Raw genomic sequence first — 21,379 nt, 5'->3', positions numbered from 1 at the left:
CTCGCAGTATTTTTAAAGCTTGAGAGAAACTCATGTAAAAAGGATGGAAATTTTTGGCTTGGGGCCAAGTTGAAGTGGTTGGTTTTTGGCCATTGAGGGGAGTGACGATAGTGTTTACTTCTGAGCATTTTGCAGCTGTGCTACCATCAGTAGTAGCATTGGAACTGCGAACGACATTCTTCTTCGAAGGCTTATTATCTTCCATAAAGATCCCTTATCTTAGGGCATTCTCGATTTGAACCCCCATTTCATGAAGGTCTGGGAAGGTAAACAGAGGTAGGACGATCATCTTTTGCAACAACTTGCTATGCAGGTTCCGAACAATCATCCTGATCTGATATTTGTCGGAAGGCCTTGTAGTCACATTGAGGCTTTTGCTCTCCATCTCGTCACGAACTCTGAGAAACCCACCTTTGGCACATGGTGGGTGACTTTGAGATCACGAGTTGTGACCTCGATCTGTGTGTTATAAGAGTATTGACTAATAAAGGCCTGAGCCATCTCTTCTCAGTTATGTTTCATAGAGTTCTCCAATTTAGCATACCAGATTACAGCTATCCCAGACATGGTTCGGCCGAAGAGAGACAACTCCTGGGCTGTGGTCAAACCCATTGGCCTCAGGATATCAGAAAATAGGCGAAGATGCACCATTGGGTCTCCAAAGCCATCGAAGCAGTCGATACGCGACATTTTAAACCGCTCTGGTAAGATGACTGCAGATTCAGTATACCCGTCCTCTAAATCTGGGATGGCATTCACTCCTTGTCCTTATTTGAATAACTTCTCCAGTTTATTGACCTTGAGAGCAGTTAGGCCATCCTCAGATTCAAACGGAGCTACAGTTTGATAGAGAGGAGCTTTCGAGGCCTGTTCTGGGATTGGCTCCACTAGATTGCCTTAAGTCTCTTCGACATTAACAGTATGGGTAGTGGCTCCGAGTGTCGGGTTAAAACTTCGCAAAGTGGGCTTAAAACTCACAATCATCGAGTTGTTCCAATTCAGGCAATCAAGCCTTCATCCACAGGCATTCATATAGTTTTATCAATTAAGCAAATAGCAACATGGCAAGCATATTAACATGGCAACACTCACACTCATGCAAGGATGCTAAAGCGTAAACACTTACAATGTACTCCGAGCCAAAACAAAAGCTAGTTAGAAATCATGCATGATCCTAACTATGTTAACAATGCCTAATGCAACACATGCAAAAATGCTATTAAATAGGCTAGGCTACCTAAGATGGAATATGAATGCAACACTTTGATAGCATGCTCTTGAAACACGTATTCAAATAAGTATTAAAATACAATGCGGTTTGAATGATGCGTCGAGCCTCGGTGCATGTAAGACAAATGAATGATGCACACATGCAAGCATAAGGTATGTTAATTGAAAATGATCCCTAATCTAACCATCGAAAGCGGATAAATAAAAGGAAGAAAGGTGTGGGGTTAGAAGACATGCACACACACACGCACCCTTATTACAACATTATGCCCTCGCGAAGGAGGGTCTGAATAAATAAGCTAAGCTAGCTACGCTAAGCTAATTATTACACACCAACTATTGAACTATTCTAGCTAATTAATTACAAGGATTGAAGTTGAATAACTAGTTGCACAAACTACTTAAAATATTACAAAACGAATTAATTAACTAGTTACTCTAACTAATTAAAGCAATGAAATGGCCTCACGGGCGAGGGAGACATGCATGCTCGGTTGGTGTCATCCCGAAAATCCATTGCCTTGCCTTCGGTTATCTCTGTTTGCATGTGCCTTGGTTTCTGAACATTGTGCCAACTTCAGACTGCCTTTGCCTCAAAACAGGAGCATTTTTTCCCAAAAATGGACTGGTGGCATGTCGGCCACCAAAAGTGGTTGTCGACCACCACCATTGGTCGGTCAGCTAGTGCATGTGGTCGGTTGGCTACTGCCATTAGCCGGTCGGCTACCTCCTCTCCCAAACCCCTGGTTTTGTTGCAACAGAGGCACAGCAATGTATTTCCAAGGAAATGTGTGTACTTCCACACTCCTCATCATTTCTCAAGCTCAAAGGAGTGTGGCCTCCGGCTTTCAAGCCACCAACCAAGCATCTCAATTCATAATGGCCTAAAAGCCAAGCTTGTACAAGTTAATGAATGCACACATAAGACTCAATTGGCCGCCACCCTATCGTGCATGATCAAGGGTGACGGCGACCAAGAAATGTGACCCGTTTCATCACTTTGAGTATAAAACGTCCCTCATTTCTTGTGTTTGGATTAACGTCCGATCCAAACATATGCAATGCAACACGAATGCTTATCTTGTTCATGTTTTACTTGTCCAATTCTTGTTTACACATTTTAGTTTGCCAATTAGTCCTTTGACCGGTTAAGTCCAATGTGAAAGTCCTCTAATTGGAAAGATGGCCTAAGCCACAAGTGCCTTGAGCATGAAAGAGGTCTCATGTTGTTGGTTAGTAGAAACCCTCAAGAAAGGATTAAAAAAATTAGGCATGAGTACCTCAATTTCATGCTCAAGCCAACAAGGGGCACAAGACCACTTTCAAAAGCAAATTAAAAAAGTGAAGAATGGAGGGAGGTGGCAGATATTCAGTGCTGAAATGGCATACTCAAGACACTAAATCATGCGATCAACATATGCACAACATGTTAATAGCCAAAAGCATTAAACTAGTGAAGAGTATTACACTAGAAGCATGCAATATCAAGCTCAAACAACCAAACCAACTCAAAACATAGCTTAAATATGCCAAATCAGTGGCCTAAACATGCTGAAACTCAAGCACAAAAGGCAAGAAAACCAAGCACGCATGTTGGCTCACAAACAAGGCATAAAGCACAACTCTCAAAAGCAATGAAAGAGTGACATATGTGAGAGTGTGACAGCGATATATGCACTGAAATCAAATGTCAAATGCTGCCACATCATGCAAATAACTCAAATAAGGCATGCCAAGGTCCTTAAAACACAAAGCTAGTAAGGGCCAGTTACACTATCGCTATACAAAGAAAAACACATGTGACCAAGACCACTTGAAATACAGTTAAAGCATGCTAAATCAAAGCCAAAAATATGATGGAGTCAAGCTAACAAAAGCTAGAACGATAGGCTAAAACAGCAAGCACACAAGGCTAGTAAGCAAGATTGCACAACAAGTGTAAGAAACAAATAAGAGGTGCTCCAACCAGCCAAAAGTAGAGTTATAACATGTTCGAATAAGGCCAAAAATATGCCTGAACTAGGTTAACATAAGCCATAAAAAGATGCTAGTTTGTAGTGCTAACAAGGCATGGCATAGAGAGACAAGAAGGGGAGGCCACCCCCTCCCATTTTGGACCTCAAAACAAACTTTCTACCACTGAAATTCCCTTGGAATTCAGTGGTTAAAAGGCCAAGAAAAGGTTGCTTCAAATGCTTTGAAAGGTGGCTCAAAAGGCTTTGCAAACCAAAGAGCAAAGGAAAAGAACCATCCTTTAATCGAACAAGGTTCAAACCACAATTTAAAACCATAAAAAATAGAGTTTTTAGAGGTCAAAACCAGCCTCAAAGTAGTGTAAAAAGATGGCCAAGCACTTAGCTAAAACAAAGCTTAAAAGGGACAAGCTCTTACCCTTGAAGCACAGCTGCAAAACGGGTCCAAATTACAGCTCAAACCAACTTTAAGAGCTCCAAATGATCCTCAAAGAACCTCAGCTCCAAGATGAGGATGTTTGATTAAGGGTCTCTTTGCAAAAGTGTAGAGAATTCTAAGCTTAAGGCACAAAACAAGAAGAGACAGAGGCTGAGATTTTGCTTCATAAAATTTTGTAGAGAGAGGGATTTTAGAGAGAGAGCCTTCCAAACTTGCCAACCTTGCAAAATATGAGATATGGCCTTCATATATAGCAAAAACAAGAGCTTGGTCAAAATATCAACAAAACAGATAGCTGGAGCAAAAGATCTGCAAAATATTTGAGTTTGGAACACTAGTGGCCGACCGTCCACCTTTTCTGGCCAGCCGTCCACAGGAAATTTGTATCCAGGCCCGACTTCAAATAGGCATATCTCCTTTTTTCGGACTCCTTTGCAAGTCATTCTTGTGTCTAAATTGAAGCACAGAAAGTAATCTTTCCAATGGTGGTAGACTCACATCAAAATTCTAAGTGTACAAAAAGTTATGCCACTTTTAGTGAAGACTGCTCAGTTTCTATCCAACCGAATTGATGCCTAACTTCTAACGACCATATCTCCCTCATCCTGACTCAGCTTGAGGAGATTCTTGAATGAAAAACAAAACCCCGGAAGTCTTTTTTCCAACAGTGGTGGCCTCATAGCTGAAATTCAAGTGTGCCAACGGATAGGCTGGATTTAGCGAGGGTTGCTAGACTCTCTTTCTTAACAATTCATGCCCATCTTCTCTCCCAACTGGGTTTCTTCTCTCCTCTCCTCTTTTCTTCAACTCCAAACCCCTAAACAAGGTGTTTTGAAATATTTTTCTAGAGATTTCACCTCTCTTTCATTCATTTCCACTTTGTCTTTGCTCGATTTACCGAAAAGCACAACATTTAACAAAATGCGAGCCTCGGAACTTCGTAGGAACCTTTTCAAAAATATTTTGAAAGAGAGGGTTTGAAAGTCTAAAAATAATTTTGGTCCAAAAATGGGGTGCAAGGTTTCGATTTGACATTCTCTTTGCCGAAGAAATCAAACCTTTGCATAGCATAGCCTACACAACTTTCATCACCAAGTAAGCAATTAGTAGTGCCCAAGTCTTAAGGGCGGCAAAAAATGAGGTGTCTACAGTTCACTTGTGTATTAACTCTCTCCTTTTGTGCTCTAACTTTTGCCAAAGCCACCCTTTCGGGTTTTCAACCTTGCAAGCTCTATTTTTCTTTATTTCTAATTTTTCATGCTCTAACTTTTGCCTAGGTCACCCTTTCGGGTTTTCAGCCTAGCGAGCCTCTTAAGGATAGTATTTTTTCAACTTGTCCATATTGATCAGTTGTGAGAACTCCAAGCCATCCAAATCCATAAGGATAATTGCCCCTCCTGACCAAATAGACCTTATGATGTGAGGACCAGTCCAATTAGGTCTGAACTTGCCCCTAGGGTCATAAATGTGAGCTCTTTGAGCACTATATCTCCTTCTTTAAGGTTTCTGGATTTGACTTTCTTATTGAAGGCCCTAGCAATTTTGTGCTGATATCCTTGGACATGGTACAATGCCTTCAGTCTTCTCTCGTCAAACAACATCAATTCTTCGAACCTGTTCCGCCACCAATCCGCCTCTGTTATCTGACACTCGGCCATGATCCTCAGCGATGGTACTTCAATCTCAATTGGCAAAAACAACTTCCATCCCATACACTAGAGAATAGGTGGTTGCCCCTGGAGATGTTCGAATTGACATTCTAGAGCCCCAGAGTATAAAAGGCAATTTTTTAAGCTAGCCTTTGTAAGTTTCCACCATCTTTCACAGGATGTTCTTGACATTCTTGTTTGCAACCTCAATAGCTCCATTGATCTATGGTTAGTACATTGATGACTTGTGAAAAGCCACGTCGTACTTCTCAAGCAGGTCTACCACCTCTTTCTTGAAGTGCACGCTGTTGTCCGAGATGATCTCATTTGGCACACCATACTTGCAGATGATGTTGTTTCTTATAAACTTGGCCACATGTGACACTTTCAACACTGAATAAGACTGAGCTTCTACCCATTTAGTAAAGTAATCGATCGCACTAAGATGAACTCATGTCCATTCGAACCCTTTGGCGAGACTGCTCCAATGACGTCAATTCCCCAAACTAAGAAAGGCCATAGCGAAGTCATGTTGTAAATCTTCGACGGTGGAATGTTCATGCGATTAGCATGTATTTGACATTTGTGGCCTCGCCAAACAAATTTGATACAATCCTCCTCCATAGTTGACCAATAATAGCCCTGCCTAAGGATCTTTCTAGTCAGCATCACGTCATTCATGTGTCCTCAACACTCTTCCCCATGAATGGGCTCCATGAGATGCTTTGCCTTCTCTTCTTTGACATAGAGCTTACGCATTCCCAGGTAGCCCCTCTTGTATAGCTTATTCCTACAGATGATGAACTGGATGGCCAGAAGCTGTATTTCCTATTTATCCTTGGCATTTGCCCTGGTGGATACACATCCTTCTCCAGAAAATTTCAAATGTCGTAACACCAGAGGTTTTTGTCTTGAACGACATCCATTAAACTATCATCTCATAAGCAGGCATATACTTTGGTTCAATGATGATCAGACACATGTTAACCCCGAGCGGTATGTCTACAATGGAGGATAGAGTTGCCAGCACATCAGCGAACCGGTTATTCTCTCTTAACAGGTGTGTAAATGTTAGTTTTTCAAACCTCTGAATCAGAATGTCCAGAGTCTGATGATAAACATTTATTTTCTCTTCCTTGACCTTCCAATCCCCATTGGCTTAAGAAACAACCAGGTTCGAATCTCCGATAACGTCCAACCTTATTGCCCCTAGTTCTAGGGCAGCTTCCAATCCAACAATACACACCTTGTATTTTGCTTCATTGTTAGACACTCTGAAATAGAGTTTGAAGGATAAGGGTATATGGGAATCATCGGGTGCTATCAGCAACATGCCTATCCCATAACCATACTAATTAGCTACTCTGTCAAAGTACATTGTCCATGTTTGTTCCTCTACCTGCAGAATCTCCTCATTTGTGAATAGGTACTATACTGCTTCATCTCCTTCCATTGGGTGGTCTGCTAAAAATTCTACTACTGCCCTTCCTTTTATGGACTTGCAAGTGATGTACTTGAGGTCAAACTCGGAGAGAATAAGTGACCAACAAGCTAGCCTACCAGTAAGTGCTGGTTTCTCAGAGAGATATTTGATGGGGTCTAATCTCGAAACCAGAATTACGGAGTGAGTTAACAAATAGTGTCTCAACTTCCTAGTTGCCCAAATGAAAGCTAAGCAAGCATTCTCTAGAGAAGTGTAGCGGGTCTCGTAACCTCGCATCTTCTCGTTCAAAGAGTAGATGGTCTTCTCCACTTTAGCTTCTGATTCTTGAGCTAGCATGCACCCCATGGTCGAGTCTATACCAACAAATACATGATCAGCGGCTTCCCTAGTTCTGGTGGCGACAATATTAGTGGATTTTAAAGGTACTGCTTGACCTATTTGAAGGCGAACTGACATCGATCTTCCTATCAGAACTTCTTCCACTTTTTCAGGAAACCAAACAATGGTTCACAAGTCAAGGTTAATTTTGAGATAAACCGTCTTATGAATTGCACTTTGCCTAGAAAGCCGTACATCTATTTTTCATTCCTTGGTGGTGGCATTTCGAAGACAGTCTTAATCTTGGACGGATCTACTTCAATTCTGCTCTGCGTGATCAGAAATCCCAGCATTTTTCTTGTAGTCACCCCAAAGGTGCATTTCTGTGGGTTCAACCTCAGTCTATACTCCCTGATCCGTTTGAAACAAATTTCCAGCGCGGTGTAGTGACCTTCTCGCTCTTTAGATTTGACAATCATGTCGTCCATGTGCACCTCAACTTCCTTATGGATCATGTCTTGCAGAATTATGGTTGCAGCTTATTGATATGTAGCCCTGGCTTTATTCAACCCAAAAGGCATAACTCTGTAGCAATAGGTACCACACAGCATGGTAAATGTAGTCTTTTTTTCCATCCTCAGGTGCCATCAGAATCTAATTATACCTGAAAAATCCATCTATGAACGATAGCAACACATGGCGAATAGTAAAGTCTACCAGTTTGTGAATGTGCGGCAATAGAAAGTCGTCTTTCGGACTATCTCTGTTCAGATCCCGGAAGTTAATGCAGACCTTGATCCTGCCATCCTTCTTTGGAACCAAAACGATATTGGCTAACCAAGTTATTTACTCAAATACCAACAAAAACCTTGCATCGATCTACTTGGTGACCTCTTCCTTAATTTTCAGTGCCCAATCTGGACGGATTCTGCGGAGTATTTATTTGACAAGTTGAGCCACGGGATCAAAAAGGATCTAGTGCTATACAATCTCAGGATCGATTCCAGGCACATCGTCATAGAACCACACAAACACATCTTCGAAATCTTTTAATAAAGTTATTAAACGCTCGCGTTCCTTTGAAGACAACGTGGACTTGATCTAGGCTAAGCGAGGATCCGTCTCAGTACCCATGTCAAATTGCAATGATTTCATCTACGCAAGGCTTAGCATGCCTCTCCTCCTCTTGGTCAATCAAGTTTTTCAAAGCCCGAGGAATATCTTCCTCTTCGTTTTCATTAAAATTTTGAAAATCTTAGTCAATGCAATAAATTAACGGCACAGAGAAGTAAACGGAATCTGCAGCATTCTTATTTAGAAGTTCTGGCTCCTCAGTTACAACTGACTCAAAAGAAAATGCAAAAGCGAACCTAGACAGGACCTTGACACCCCAGGCTACCACCTCCAGACATGCCAAACTCAAACTCATCAAAAGGACTTGAATTTGATTCTGACACAACATACTCGGTGGAATCAAATTCGGGCTCATCATTCGGCTCAGAACTATCAATGGTGCCCTTCTCGATTTGCCAAACCAGGCATGGACCCTCAGTTGTGTCCACAATAAAACCGAAGTAAACGACTCAACCCTGGCATTAGAGTTCATCAGTAGGTCAACCAGTGCCATTTCCAACAACTCCTCTTCATCGTTATCTAAATTAGCATTTATGCCTTACCCTGTACCGACACTTGAGTCAATCAGCTCGTCTTCTTCATTATCTGACAACCGGTGATCAAAGAAGATCTCAAATCCCAGGTATCTCATCTTGGTTCCCTGTTCAATCCATGGTTTTGAAAATCCACAAAAAGGGATCCTCCTCTTGGCGGACAAAGCGTTCATTTAGGGTCCCCTTGATCAGCTTGTAGACCAGTTCATATTGTCTCCTGACCCATTTTGCTTTTACTCTCTCCCTTAATTCATCCCCCTTTCTCTTCCAGTCTTTTGTGGTTGGCTTGTATCCCAGCCCAAAAGCATGGAAATTGTGGCTTATTTCTCTGGCAACAGTATTTCCTTGCCTCCCACTTCTATCCAGTCCCAATCTGGGAATGTGCTCTTGCTTATTCATCATATAGATGGATTAGGCACTCATATAGTTCTCGTCATCTTCTGCCATGATAGATTGTACTAACTTTGCCTCTGGCAAGGAGAAGTTGGAAAGGAACACATTCTCTTCCCCATGAAGTATTTCTAACAAAGGCATGGTGGTCCCCGGGGGAGGGTGGATCGAAGAATTACCATAAATAGTAGCAATCCCTCCCTTGAACGGATATGTCACCAGTTGGTGAACCATTGGTGAAACTGCCCTCATATAGTGCAACCAAGGCCTTCCCAAGAGTAGATTAGAGGTTGTCGGCACGTCCATCACATGGAATTCAACCTCATGCTCGGATGGGCCAATCAGTATTTGGCTCGTGAAGGTACCCATGACATCACAACTGGTATTGTCGTAGGCCTGACCTGCTTGAGTTGTAAGCATGAAGTTAGTTGGCTTCAAGCCTATGGCATAAGCGGTCCTTGCTGGACATACGTTAATTGCCGAACAGGTATCCAATAGCACCATCGAGATACGCTTTTTTTGACTCTGTTTGTTGTGGTTGGCCCCTTAAGGTGGTAGCTTTTTGTCCGTAAAAGACAACACTGGCATAATATCCCCAGACGTGACCAAAGACACCAATTGGTCAGTGGTGGTGTTTATGGGTAGCTTAGTCTTGTTCGATGCCTCTAACAATGCCTGTCTGTGCTCCCGAGAAGCTATCAGTAGCCCCCAAATCGATATATCCACCTGGATCTTCTTAAGTTGCTTTAAGGCCAAGTCTTCTTCCGTGTCTTTCTCCTTCAATTTCTCAGCCTCTTTCCTAGAGGGTTCTGCTTGATCTATAACGACCACTTCTGGTGATATGATTAATTTCATCTGCGTACCATGTATTATCAGGCGTACCAATTTTCCACCCCTCATCAATGCATGCAAGGCTTAGATCACTATACTCCAACCATTCCCTTGATATCATTGCTGGGTCATTATTGGACTGCACCCAGATCATATTCACATCGCACCCTCCATCGGGACACCACTCCTCTTATGTAACTGATTCAATCTCTACCTTGCAATACTACCTGAGTTTCTTTGGCATTCTTTCTTTGTCTCCAGATTCTCATTTGGGTTGTTCTATGGCTCGAGCATCATCTGCCTTGGATTCAACATCTTCTTTTCTCTTTCCTTTCTCCTGCTCCTAGGCTATTTTTCACTATCATAGGCATGGCCTTAGCCTTGGTATTCTCACTAATTTCTTTCACTTTCGGATTCCTCTTTTTCTGTTCCTCCATATCAGATTCCTCTTCACTACTCAACCACTTGTCACTGGACTCAAGCTAGCTTGGGTCCTACCACTCGATCTGAACACTGCCTATATCCTCTTCCTCAAAGAAGTAGAGGTTCTCCAGGTCTTCCTCTATTTCTACTAGGTCATCAAGACCTTGTTTAGGCCAGACATTCAGATTTTACCCGGGCTCATTCTTTCCAATGGCATTGATACTGAGGGAGTCTGGCAGTATGATTATAGGCTTTGGTTGATCTACAACCACAATATATCAGCTGGGGTCATACTTTTCTGCAAGTGAGGTCCTTTTCTCCGTAACTTGGGTGTTAGACATGCCTGCCCCTGGTGAATTCTTCTTCTCTTCCACTTCCACGGCCACAAGCCATGATTGGGTTTTGGGTATTATATCGATCATACATGTATCTATGCTTTCAGCAATAGCCACCTCAAGCTTAGATAGGTGAGATGGGGTGATATAAACACCGCAGATAAAGGTAGGCAATAGTGTACGGATAAGGTTGATATTTCTAGATGGGGGGAGTTGGTTGTGGACAGGGAGTGGGTTGGTGGTCACATTTGGTTTGGAGGGTGGGACTATGATTTTATTTTCGATGAGATCCTGGATCTGATGACGTAGGCGATAGTAATGATGAGTAGGGTGACTGTGCTATTGGTGGAAAATGCAGTATTGGATGGGATCGTGTTTATCTGGGAGTGGGTCAGGGAGAGGTCGAAGGTCGAGGGGCTTAAGGTGCCCTTTCTCCATCAGGAGTTTAAGAGCACGAACTGGGCTCATATGAAGGGGGTAAAGGTTCTATATTGGTTTCGGGCAAAATCAATGGGTTGTGTGGTTGCACCGGTGAAGGGATCGGCAATTTTAGCCGTCGTAACGATGGTGCTAATCTCGGTAGACCAAGAAATAGTGCTATTGCTAGCATTGGTACTCCTGGTAAATGGCCTTTGTGCAGATTCACTTGTTTTCTGAATGATGCCTTTCTTAAACGCGCTTTCAATTTGAACTCCCAACTCATGGAAAGCAGCAAATGTAGACAGTGGTGCTACTAACATTCTTTGTAACATATCTGATTCGAGATTTTGAACTACCAACCCGACTTGTTCTCTTTCTGAGGGCTTGTTCGTCATTCTGACTGCCTTTGCCCACCACCTTGCAACAAAGTCAGTGAAAGGTTCCTTCGGGTTCTAAGTGGTCACTTCCAGTTCGCTAAGTGCTACTTCTATCTGAGTATTGTGTGAGTATTGATTAACAAACCCCTCAGACAGTTCTTTCCAATTCTATTTAGTCGAGTCCTCCAATTTGGCATACCAAATAACTGTCATGTCTGATAGAGTTCTTCCAAACAATGACAGTTTCTAAGCCCGAGTCAGGCCCATTGGTCTCAGTACATTCGAGAAAAGATGAACATGAATAATAGGATCTCCACTCCTATCAAATCTATCGATGTGAGGCATCTTGAACTTTTTCGACAACCTGATAGAGGCCTCAGTATAACGGTCTTCAAGACCCGGGATAGAATTGAAGCCTTGGGATTCCTTGAGCACCGTTTCTCTAGCCCATAAATTTTTATCATAGCCGGATCAATGTCGTTGATGCCGAAGGGAAGGAGTCCCTTGTAGGGTTGTGCCAGAGGCCTGAAGGCTTGAGCCTGTGCTAGTATCTCTTGGGAATCTGGGATTTGAGGATTTTGAACTTGTGGAGGTGGATCAGGATTTGGCTAGGCAGCCAGGATGGGATGTACAGTAGATGCCGATGCCCTAAATGGGCGTCCCATTTCAGATATAGTTTCATCCTGAGTGGCGATCCTTTGATTCAGTGTATCCATGGTTCTTTGAAAAGCTGCCATTATAGCAGCAACCTCTTCTGCACTCTACGCCATTACGGGTTTGGGAGAGTTAGGTGTTGGTGAGCTAAGTAGGTGAGAATGGATTGGTGATTGCTGAGTGATCTGTGTTGGTGATGATAACTGCTTGTTCCTCCTCTATCAAACAGCTGGTGGGAGAGAGACTAACAGTGGCTGACCGCTAACAAGATCTCGAGTTTTGCAAAGTCTACTAGAGCGAGTCCACAAAACTTGGGGGATATTAGATCTTTTTGAAGCTATGATTACAAGACTACCTAACAAAAAAAATAAAGAAAAGGAAAATAGTAAACAAAAATTGGACAGCACTTCGGCCCAATTTGCAACAGTTATGATCACAGATAGAGGACTATATTTCCCACTAAATTCTGCCCCCACAAACTGATATCAACTGTACCACTAATATGGTGCATCTCTATACAATTTCACTGTAAAGCACATACCAGGTAAAAAAGAGCCAAAACACCCCTATGAGGGGGTAGGGTTACCCTGTTCTAGATTTGTCATGGTTTCACTATTTCAAGCAAGCAATTTCACAAAATCCTATATACTCGTGAGCATCTTATCCTAAGTTTGGAATAGTCACTATGGTTTTACTATATGCAGCTAGGCCAAATGGTCAAAAGGGATACCTCGGCAAGATTACCTAATATACCTCTTACACTTAACACCGAGAAGTGAAAGGATAATCAAGTGGTACGACAGTAATCTAGATCCAAGGGTTGTGTTTCCAACATGGCAGAGCCCACAACCGGCCAGCCTTTTGGCAAGCTTTTTAAGCAAGCCTCTGGTAAGTCGTCTAGGAATAGCAGATGGAAAACACAGTGACTTAAAGCACCAATGTAAATGCAATGCAATGAACATATATCTGTAAATAAAATGTCACATCACGAAGTTCGAGTCAAGTTCTCTAATGTCCCCAGCAAGTCTCCAGAAATTGTAGGTTGCTTTTCGTGCTCCACGAAGAGGTTTTATTCTCATTGGATACGATATCCCTACAATTCAGACTCCCACAGTTCTAAATCTGGTTTCACAAGTGCAATATGAAATAGAAAGAACACAAATGAGTCCAAATTTGGCAAATCTTTAGAAAATCAATTTGTCATTGGAGATGCCAAAAATAGACTGTATTGTCGAATTTCAAAGTGCCCTCCTAAATATTTTTGGAAAATTTAGGAAACCCGTGACTTGTGCCAAAGGCCACTTGTCCGTAATCACCAAAGTGTCTGCGCTCGGGAACTTAGGTATGAAAGGGGAAGATCATGAATTAAGCACCCCACTCACCCAAGCAAAGATCGGCCTCTACTATTCATGATGTGATTTTTACTAACATTATATGCTTATATTCCGATTAATATGCTAACTTTACTATGTGAAGTCAAATAAGTATAGACTAAGTCACTCACTTTGGAATGTTTTGATTTCATGTTTGTTTGAAAAAAAGAGTTTTGAATATGAACTTGTTTAAAAGGTAAGCTCACATACACATGTATCAAATCATCCCAATTTAGGCGAAAAAGACTTCATCCACTGGCATTTAAGAGGTATATCAAATAAGTACTTAGCCTCATGGTAATATGCCTGATATGGCAACACAAAACATACATGCACTATGCTAAAGAAAGAATGCTCATCTAGTACTCAATCAAGGCAAGCCCAAAAGAAATAAAACCATTAGACAAATGCATGCTCTACCATGCAAGATGATTAATGCAATACATACAAAATGCAACTACGAGGTTCGATTTTTTAACATGTCATGTGAATTAACTTAAAACATGCAGTAGTACACATATTCAAGTAAGTAAGAAATGACAGAATTGTTGGAATGATGAATCGAACCTAATGCATGCAAAAATGGATATTAAGCATGGCAATGATATGAGAATGTAAAACATGATGCTACCATTATAAGCGTATAAATAAAAGGGAGAAAGAATGGGGGTTGGAAGACATACACAAATATTACAAGTTTGCCCTCATACAAGAGGGTCTGAATGTCCGAATGAAAACTAATTATTACAACACCAAATTAACTAATTTAACTAGCTATTACTATTTCCAACGAATCTAATGAGTTTGAACATACTATTATCAAAGTATTAAATTAAAGGACCATTGGAAATGAAGCGTCGAATGCGCAAGAATGAGAACTTCCTCTGGGAAACCTCTCTATTTTCCTATCGGAAGCTGTTTTATTTGCAGTCAGAAAATTAATCTGTTTTTTTCCCAATTTCTGCTCTATTCTGCCATGAAAATTGCGCCACTTGTAAAACATAGGGTGGTCGGCCGACCATTGAAAGTGGTCTGCCGAATGGAAGAGTGGCCAGTCAGCCACTATTTTTTGGTATTGCCTTGCTCCCACAGAAATGAAACAGAGCAAAAACACAGTGTTTCCAGAGGATGTTTGTCCTCGCTGCCTCTCCCTATCATGACACTAATCAAGGGAGGAGTAGACCCGATTCACAAACCATCAATTGTCGCAAAGTTATTGTGTAATGATCCGTGAATCGGTAGGACAAAGGTTCAATAAATGAGAATAAAAGACCAACAAAACTTTCTCCCTATCATGGAGTTACCTCAAGGGAAGTGGTAGACATTGATTCTTGAATCATTAACACCACTAAAGAGTATGTAATGATTTCAAGACTCAATGGGTCAAATATAACATCCGATTGAACCCAACTCAATTTTATTAGTTTTTACCACTTTTATTTCAATTTTAACCTTTTTTTTATTACCTTGCCATTCTTTATTGATTTTGTCCAAAAGTGATAATTACATCCACTAATGAGGAGAAGTGTCAAACAAGTAGTTATGCTTAGCGTGAGAGAGAGATGTAATGCCCTGGTAATGAACCTCCGAAGATATTAAACCATTAAGCATGGAAGGTCTCTTTCTCATGCCTTAAACAACAATCCATTGTTTGAAACAACTCTTAAGCAAAGAAAACCAAGAAAGGAGGGACGTTGCAGAGATAATTATTACAAGTGTGAGTATATGTACAAAAAATATGGAATAAGAGCTATCAACTCAAATAGACTAGTATCTAAGGCCTAAACTGCCAAATCTATGAGGACTTACAACAACACATTCATAGTATTCAAGGCATAAAGTAAATAAAAAACTAAAACAGCCCCAAAACCAACAAAAACAATTCTAGAACTGAGTATGAACAGCTAGAAAAAGCGAGCAAAAATGGGAGGAAATTAAAGCCAGTAAGCAAGCCAAAGGAAGGGTGGCAAATCCCTCCACTTTTTGGACCTTAAAATCACATGCTTTAGCCTTTGAAAACTCTGATAATCAGTAGGTAAAAGTTGAGAAACAAGTGCGAAACACAAGGATCTAAGTTTGGAATAAGGTTCAAGGAAGGGTGGTTAACCCCTTCACCTTTGGTAACTTTTAAATCACAAGTTTCAGCCCACAAAAATAGTCCAAAACAAAGTATAAACACCAAGAATAAGAGGAGAGAAAAGTAGTTTAAACAAGGAAAAAGTTATACCTATGAAGAGAAGATCATCTTTAGTTCACAAACCACAAAGTGTTCACTCTCAAGAGCTGAAATTTGGGCTCAACAATCTCAGCAAAAAGCCTCAAATTTCTGGTTTAGGAAGTGTATGTATAGTGTATGTATATTGCAAGATAGAGAGGGAGAGTGTTTGGCAAGTTTTTGAGTCTTGGCAAATTTTTCTAACCTAAAACCATAAGGGATGGTCCTCTATTTATAGAAAACCAGGTTCCTCTGTTAGAAATATATGTATTGAGCTAGCTGGTGCAGTGCATGCACATGGGGGGACAACTAGCAGTAAAATATCTATCTGCTGAGAAACATGGTCGTCCGACCATGGAGACCGGTTTTGGATGCTAAAGAAAATGAGATTCGAGCTCGTGGTGGCAAGGACAAAGAGAACGTTCATCACGGGAGAAAGATATCTAGAAGACGACATTCCGTATGCGGTATGGCCATTATGAGTTCCTAATGATGCCTTCTGGGCTAACCAATGCACCCATCGTGTTTATGGATTTGATGAATCAGATCTTTCACGAGTTCCTAGACCGTTTTGTGGTGGTCTTTGTGGATGACATCCTGATTTACTCACCGTCCGAGGAGGAATACGAGGAATACCTGCGAGTTGTGCTTGTTTAAAGTTCTTTGGCCATGTGGTATCCGAGAAAGGGGTGATTATATATTCATCCTAGATAGAAGCAATGCAAGATTGGAAACAATTTAAGAATGCCTTTCAGATTCGTAGTTTCTTGGGGTTGGCTGGGTATTACAGTTGGTTTGTGAAGGATATCTCTAAGTTAGCCTCTCCTTTGACTAGACTAACGAGAAACGGAATCAAGTTTACATGGAATGAGACTTGTGAGAAGTCTTTTCAAGAGCTTAAGGTTAGACTTACCACTGCTCTAGTGTTGATTATTTCAAAGATAGATTTAAGCTATTTTGTGTATTGTGATGTTTCACGGGAAGGTTTGGGTTGTGTTCTGATGCAAGAGTGAAAGGTAGTAGCCTATGGTTTACGTCAGTTAAAAATACACGAAATGAACTATCCTGCCCATGACTTAGAATTAGCAGTTTTGATATTTGCCTTGAAAATTTGGAGCCATTACCTTTATGGTGAGAAGTTTGAGGTGTTTTGTGATCACAAAAGTCTGAATTACCTGTTTTCACAGAAAGATCTAAATTTGAGGTAGAGGATGTGGATGGAGTTTAAGAAAGACTATGACTTTGAGTTGCACTATCATCCGGGAAAGGCCAATGTAGTGACAAATGCCTTGAGTAGGAAATCTATTAGCAGTGTAGCTTGTATTGTCATCCGAGTCAGTTGAGTTTGCATCCTTGTTTTCGGTAGTTGCAAAACCTACTGTAGGCACCCCATTTTTTACCGTCCCCAAGACTTGGACGTCATCACTTATGCATATGCTGATTGTGATTGCATGTGTTCGTTTTGAGGGCCCGAAGTCCTCGGCGGAACGCCCTATCTTTGAGCCTTTAACCCTTGTCTTTTCTATGGCTTGTTTTGGACCAAAATTTGGTGTCTGGACCTTTTGGTGACCTGTCAGCCACCACCATAGGCTGTCGGCCATGGCTTGTGGTTATCGGCCATTGGTGTGGCCAGTCAGCCACCAGTGGTGGCCGACAGCCACCAATGTCTTTTTCTAGATATTTGTTGACAATTGTGACAACTATTAGCACACTGAGCTGTATCTCCGTACACGTGTATGGTAGGATGTTTCTTAGCTCAAGGCTTGTTTTTCAATATATATGGGGGTTCCTCCCCCATTATGGAGGGTTAGAAATTTTGGAACAAAAAATCGCTTTCTCTTTCTAGATTTCTCTCTCTCTCTCTTGCAATTTTGTACTTAGTTGCTTGTTTTCTCTACACTTTTACATACACTACCTTAATCAAAGTTGCTTCTCTTTGGGCTGAGGTTATTGGAGACCCTCTTTGAGCTCTAACAAGTGCTTTTAGCTTGGTTTGGTGCCTAAACTTTAGATTTGCTTCAAAGCAAGGAAGTTCAGGACAATAGTGGCCGACAACCACCACCAGTGGCCGACCGACCACCACCAGTAGCTAACCGGCCACCATTGGTAGCCGACCGGCCCCTGTCGGCCACTAATGAAATCTGCACAGTGTGTTGGTAAGGTGCAACAATGGTGTTTTGGAAGTGGGCAGAATTGTTGGTAATCAAATGTGCAAACAAAGGCTTGTAGCGGCAAAACAGCGGCTTTTCGGATGGAAACCGATCATGTGCATGAGCCTCCTTTGCATTTCAAGATTATTTAATGTTTAAATATCTAGCTTAATTATGTGTTGTAATTAATTAGTTGTAGCTAATTATGTGTTGTCAATAATTAGTTAGTTTAGCTAGTTATTTCGTTTTCTAATTAGTTAACTACAATAGTTAATTAGTTTCGGTTTGTAACAATTAGTTAGCTTAATTGGTGTAGTTAGTTAGTTAGCTTATTCATTCGGACCCTCCTTTGTGAGGGCGTAATGCTGTAATAAGTGTGCATGCGCGCGTGTATGTTTTCCAACCCCGTGTCTTTCTCTTTTCTATTTAATCACTTTTGATGGTTAGATTAGGGTCACGTTTCAATTAGCATATCGCATGCTTGCATCCATTCATTCGTATTGCATGCACCAAGGCTTGGTGCATCATTCAAACTATATCATTATTTTAATACTTCTTTGAATACATGATTAATCGCATGTTGTTCAAATCAAATCATATGCCATGTTAGTAGCTGAGCCTATTAATTGCATATTGCATGTGTTGCATTAGACATCTTGTATAGTTAGCATCATGCATATTTTACTAACTCATATCTTCTTAGCATGGAGTACTAGGTGACTTTTATGCTTTAGCATACTTGCATGAATGTGAATGTTTCCATGATTAGTATGCTTGCCATGAGGCTATGTGCTTAAATACTAAACTATTTGAATGCCTGTGGATAAAGGCTTGTTTGAATTGGAACGATTCAACGAATGTAAGTTTTAAGCCCACTATGTTTAGTGGCAAATCCGCAATCTTTAAGCCCACTTGAGGTGGCAAATGCAAACCATTTTCGCAAATAAACATGACTTGAATTGTTCCAAATTAAGCAAACTTGTCTATACTTGCTTGTGCGCATCACATAGTAAAGCTAGTTTAATAAATCGGAACAAGAGCACATAATGTTGATAAAAAATCACATCGTGATTAGTAGAGGCCAATCTTTGATCGGGTGAGCGGGGGTGCTCAATTCATGACCTTTCCCTCTCGTACCTATGTTCCCGAGCCGAGATAACTTTGGTGATGACGGACACGTGGCCTTTGGGTGGCAACTCTGTATCTGACAAAGCATTCCAATTTTGACATTTTTGATGCTAAAATCAATTTTCCAAAACGATTTGCCAGATTTAGACTCTTTAGTGTTTATCAGTTTCACATTGCACTTGTGAGATTAGATTCATAACCACGGGAGTCCGAACTGTAGGGCTTTCTTTCAAACCTTCCCAAAGGGGGGGCAAAAAAGGCGAGCCACAATTTCTAGCAACTCTGTTGGAGATTTAGAGAACTTGACTCGAACTCATGATGTGATATTTTATCTACACTTATGTGTTTATTTGCATTTGCATTTTTATTTGCATTGGTGCACCTAAGTCATAGTGTTTTCCATCTGCTATTCCTAAATGGTTTGCCAGAGGCTTGTTTGGAAAAGCTTGCCAAAAGGTTGACCGGTTGTGGGCTCTGCCACGATGGGAGGACAACCCTTAGACCTGGACTACCGCTGTACCATTTGATCCTACTTTCACTTCTCGATGTTAGATGTGAGAAGTATATTAGGTAGTCTTGCTAAGGAACCTTTTTTGACTAATCGACCTAGTTGCATATCGAAAACTATAGAGACTGTTACAAACTAGGACAGGTTGCTTACCCGAATGCAGGATTCTGTGAAGCCACTTGTTGTGCATAGTGAAACCCTAGTTCCTGACGAAACTAGGACATGGTAACCCTACCCTGTCATAGGGGTGCTTTGGCTCTCACTTGACTGTTATATGCTTTTAGAGTGAAACTCTACAAGAATGTATGTATCAGTTGCAAGTTTAGGCATCAGTTTTGGGGCAGAATTAGTGTTGAGTACAGTTCTCCATCTTATGATTGCAACCGCGTGTTGCTTATGTCTGAGCCGAGGTGCGATACGGTTTCTGATTTTTGTTTTCTTTTGCTTTATTTCTTTTTGCTAGGTACTTTTTCACCATTGCTTCAGACAATTCTATTACCCCCTATGCACTCTGCCCTTGAGTGAGAAGACTTTATAGATCTAGGGATCTTGTCAAGGGACAGTTAGTGTTTGTTTCACTCCCACTGGTTACCAGACGAAAGAGGACCTGGCAAAATTTACCAATCTAGCAATCAGCTTTTACTTTGCCCACACCCAGTCAGGTCTAGTCTTCTACTTCTACTCCAGAAAGAGAGTATTCGCCAGTTCTGATAGCTCAACATCCTCCAGTCAGCATGGAAGATATGCTTCGTCAGCTCCAGTAGACCATTGAGACTATGCAGCTAGATGCTGCATGCCAAGTTGAGACCATAACCCACCAAGCCGAGGTCGTAGCCCACCAAGCAGAACTGATAGATAGGCTTCAGCAGCAGCAACCACAACTAGCAATAACCTCTACATCCCATGCACCCCCAGTGAGAATTCTTGTACCCGGGGCCACAATTAATGTACAAGAGAATATGGAGATTCTGGCAGATCTGATCCCACCTTAGACCTCCAAGGCACCAGTTTACCAAATGGAGGCATCATTTGAATTCGAGATTGACCCCACCGCATTGAAGGTCAACAAGCTAGAAAAGCTCTTCAAATGGGCACATGGCGTGAATTCAATCCCTGATATTGAGGATGGATGCACTGACTCGGCAGTGACTCTGTCAGACAAATTCAAGATGCTGCATATAGACCGGTTTGACGACTCGGGGATCCTATGGTCCATCTACGGCTATTCTCTGACATCCTACGGCCAATGGTTCTCACTAGACTACAGCAGTTGCCGCTTTTTGGCTAGACCCTGTTAGGCATAGCAGCCATCTGGTACGCAAAGTTGGAAGACTCTATGAAGAGAAACTGGGAGGAAATGACCGAGGCCATCATCGCGCAGTACTTCTACAACACCCAGATCGAGGTCACTACTCGTGATCTTGAAGCGACCTGTCAGGAGCCGAAGGAAGGCTTCTCAGACTTTGTGACTCGTTGGAGAGATAGGGCCTCTATGATGACTATCCAGCCATCTGAAAAGAACCAATTAGAATTGTGGTCCATAACTTGTAAGGAAGATTATTAACGAAGATGATAGTCTTGCCTTTGTTTACATTGGCTGAGCTCAATGAAATAAGGGTTCAAATTGAGGATGCAATAAAGTAGGGGCTGATAGATCATGGGAAGGAACAACCTAAGAGGTCCTTTACGCGCAGCTTCAATGCAGCCACGATTGGTGGCACCTCTGCATGGCCTTTGGATGTGAGCATGGTCACTACCACACCCAAAATTGCCACCCCATTTGCTGGTACATCCAACAAAACTTCACAAATCTTATAGCGACCCCGGTCTTTTCCCATTTGATTATTGTATCCGG

Source organism: Camellia sinensis, chromosome 15 (genome assembly GCF_055761805.1).
Source record: "Camellia sinensis isolate YWXY chromosome 15, ASM5576180v1, whole genome shotgun sequence".
Lineage (NCBI taxonomy): Eukaryota > Viridiplantae > Streptophyta > Magnoliopsida > Ericales > Theaceae > Camellia > Camellia sinensis.
Note: the sequence above shows the minus strand (reverse complement) of the source record.